The 3,885-nt window shown below is 36.6% G+C and overlaps 1 protein-coding gene across 1 annotated transcript in view; it reads left to right on the top strand.

The window, feature by feature from the left end:
• The window catches only part of RXFP1 (relaxin/insulin-like family peptide receptor 1), a 142,233-nt gene that overhangs the window by 1,084 nt on the left and 137,264 nt on the right, over positions 1–3,885 (top strand).

Genomic DNA, 3,885 nt, shown 5'->3' with positions numbered 1-3,885 from the left:
ACAAATAATAGATATATTGAAAGAATTGTGTAAATTTACACAATTCTTGCAGTATGTCCTCTTTGTGGGGGTTATCAAACAGTCTTCATGAGAATGTTTTCTGCACAACTGTTGCTGGGGTTTGACGTCTACAAGGCAGGCAGAGCAGAATGGAAGATGGACACAAAATGAAGGAGATCAAGCCTGAGTGGGTCCCCCACAAGTATGGACTGAATCCAGAGGTAGTTCTTGTTGCCTCTGACCAGGTTAACATAGAAGCCAGAGCCCTTCATCGTGGAGCTAAGCACACATACTCAGCCAGACATTGCCTCATACCAAGGAGGTGGATAGCAGATAAGCATTATTTGTGAGCTCCTACCTTCTCCTACTTAACATTTTGTATATTAAATGTTCCCTGTTCAATATGGTCTCTGTCTTGTAACTGGACCCAGACTGATTTACAATGTCTTTATTTCAAGGATGGATAAAAATAAAAAATTCTTTTGTTTCTTAAGTAATAAACAATGAGAAAGTCAAAGCTAAGGAAAGAAAAAAAACTTCCTGGGTATCTTTAAAACCTTATGATTCTGAGAATGTGAGCTTTAACAAATTTAGAACTCACAAACATGTTTATATTCTTCTATTTCTTACAAGTTTGCAAAGGTTGTATTTACTATGAGATACTCTATTGAGGAATGTCTCAGGGTAACTTTAAATCCTAACTGTCTCAATTCTAATGAGATGTAGTGTACCAAAGCAATTCTTTTTTCCTTTTCTCTCCTTACCTCTATCACACCTCACCTAAGTGGTCAAAGATTGGGGACAGCATCAAAACCAGAGAAACTACTCAGAATCCAAGAGAAATATTCTAGTCCTACCTTTCTCATCTCTAATCTTGATTCCTGACATTCCCATTTTTTTAACTGGTGGAGGGAAAGGTCAAATTGCAAACCACTACCAAAAAATTAATGTTTCTAATTATACTTCAGTGTTTAAGCTACCAGAGCTTTTAACATTTGCAGCCAACAACCTTGTAAATCAATAATATATTTTACCATCCCCTATTCCATTTCAGTGAAATGAATAGATTGAATAAGCCAAAGGAATACTTCCAAAATAATATTGAGTACTTCTACATGAAGAATTCAAGTCAATGTAAAAGGTTTACATTCACTTGAATTTCTGGTCCTAGTTTAGGACCAGTTGAGAAGCAACTTTGGCCAATGTGTTACCAGTCGTTTCAGATTAGTAAAAAAGTTACATGTTTACATGTAGTCTTTTGTTGATAAGAAATTATTTTCATGAGCAGAAAATAGCAAATAATGTTGATGATGATGCCAAAAGCCTCTATCTTTTTCAGTTTAAATTCTCTTTTGATTAAAAAAGACTTGGTAGTGCAGTGTGAATAGTTGAGAGCTCTGAGTTCTCATCCTTCCTTGCCTTCCCCAGGGGATGAGGGCATAAACATTTGGTGTGGTTTGGCAAGCAAGATTCCTGGCTATTTGGCTTTAAATGGCTATTGGGGGGGGCACTTGGCAGAGACCCCTGAAATAACACCCACAGCCCTGGTTTAGCCTGTCACCAGCCCCACCTAAGTGAGAATTTCCTGTGCCCATAGCAAAGGAAATCAACAACCACTCACTAGTAAGGACAAATTCTTAAACCTCTGTAACTGCCCCAAAGTGGTTGTTTGTTTGTTTACTTCTTGCTTTGCTTTTTTTTTTTTTTTAAATCTACTCTCCTGTTACCTGGGAAAGGTAATGTGATATGGAAGACACCTGACCTAAAGTGTCTAAGCGCTTAGCTGCACTATGATGAACTAGTTCTATGATTTTCAACAAACATCTTACTCCTCCTCTGAGCCTTAGTTTGTAAAATGGCAATCAAATCCTTTGCCCTGTCTACCTCCCACAGCCTCCGTGTTTGGTTCTTTATTACAAAAATTACCTCCTCCTATCTTCACAACTCTATTATACGGATACAATTAAGCACATGAGGAAGGACATTCAGTGCCTTGTCACAAGACTCAAGCTAATAAATGCCAAAATTTAAATGCTTACAAAGTCAATGTTCTTTCCCCAGACCATGACCATTCTCAGTAGTGATAACATCTATAAATGGGCTTTGAAGACTGTAAAGCCCTTTATTGACATAAGCAACTGTTAGTCATCCTTTTAACCAAAAATACCTATTGAGTGCTAGGTACTTTAATGAGCAATAGGTGAATACAGTATGGTCTTCTATGGTCTTCTAAAGGGATAGAGTGGAGAAGACAGCAAGTTAATATAGAATTCAATTAATTGAGAAAAGTGTAAAAACTGAGTTACACACAGAGGTGACATTAAGTAAGAGTCAGAAAAGATTTCCTTTCGGCCTTGAGAATTTTTCATTCTTTAAAAATATCTGTCTGTGTCTAGTTAACTGTATTGTGCTGATGTTAATTTCTTAGTTTTGATAATGTACTATAATTATGTAAGATTTTACCACTGGGGAAGCTGGGTAAAGGGTATATGGTACCTCTCCATATTATTTTTTTTCCAACTTTTTGTGAGTCTATGATTATTCCAAAATCAGAACTTAAAAAAAATCCCCAGGATGAATTATATCAAAAGTCCTTATCAGCAAATGCTTTACTTATTACTTAAACAATATCATTAAGTAAAATAGTCATTTTACTTAACACTTTAGATTGGCAGGGAACAAGTGAAGCAATAGGAAATAGAAGCAGCCCAAACAGAAACTTGATCTGCTTTGGTGTTTTGCCAAGGACTGACCCAGTTGGCAATGCCCTCACTTGCAGACCCCTATGGATACTGACCAGAGTACCTGGTCTTTGCCTTGGATCTTGGCACAGGTGTAACTTCCAGTAATTCTCTTCTCCAACTATGAAGAAGAGGAAAGGAAGAGACAATCCCAGAACAGACCATTAGCTTGATTAGCACATGAAAAAGGAGAACATTGGCATATTTACCCACTTCCAAAAGAGGGAAGAATAAAGTTACCAAAATGCAGACTACAAAAGTATCCAGTATTCCACCTAGATTTTTGAAGATTGCTGACGATTTTGTATTGTTTTTACTATAAATTTGGAATCACATTTTTAAGTTTCAAGTAGAAATTAATAAGTCTATGCAAATGCATCATTATCTGCATAAAGGGAAACAAATTATTACATTTGTGGACTAAATAGTTTCTCAAGCATAATTTCACACATCAGTACAAATTTGTTAAACTGAAGTGCCTGGAGTTGAGTATTCTAGTAAGGTTTATTTATTAATTTTTTTTTTTTGTCTAGAAAACTATGAGCATTTAAATCATTTGATTTTAAGCCTTATCTATATGGGTGTGATTGTTTTTATATTTTCCATTTGTTGAGAGCTTTCCATGGACCAGGAACCATGCAAGTGTTTTACAAACATTATCTCATTTTATCCCTATAATAACCCTTTGAGATATTCCACTTTATAAAATAGGAAACAGAAAATGAGAAATATTTAGTAGCATTCTTGGCATCACCCCCTAGTAAATGTTGCGAAAGAGATTTGAATCCAAGTCTGTCTCCTTGAAAAGTCTCTGCTAGTAAAACATGATTCAGTTCCAATACTTTCTAAAATTATAACATCTTAGAATTGAAAAGGACCTTAACAGATCCCTTGATCTAGACTACTGGCCTTCAGGCAAATTAGATATTTCTCCATTTTAGAGATTAAGCAATAAAGACCAGCCCAAGCCGAGCGCGGTGGCTCACACCTGTAATCCTAGCACTCTGGAGGCTGAGGCGGGTGGATAGCTCGAGGTCAGGAGTTCAAGACCAGCCTGAGCAAGAGTGAGACCCTGTCTCTACTAAAATAGAAAGAAATTATCTGGACAACTAAAGAAAAAATTAGCCGGGCATGGTGGCGCATG

This window comes from Propithecus coquereli, unplaced genomic scaffold, assembly GCF_000956105.1.
Source record: "Propithecus coquereli isolate 6110/MARCELLA unplaced genomic scaffold, Pcoq_1.0 Scaffold376, whole genome shotgun sequence".
Taxonomy (NCBI): domain Eukaryota; kingdom Metazoa; phylum Chordata; class Mammalia; order Primates; family Indriidae; genus Propithecus; species Propithecus coquereli.
This window is presented reverse-complemented; position numbering and strand designations above follow the sequence as displayed.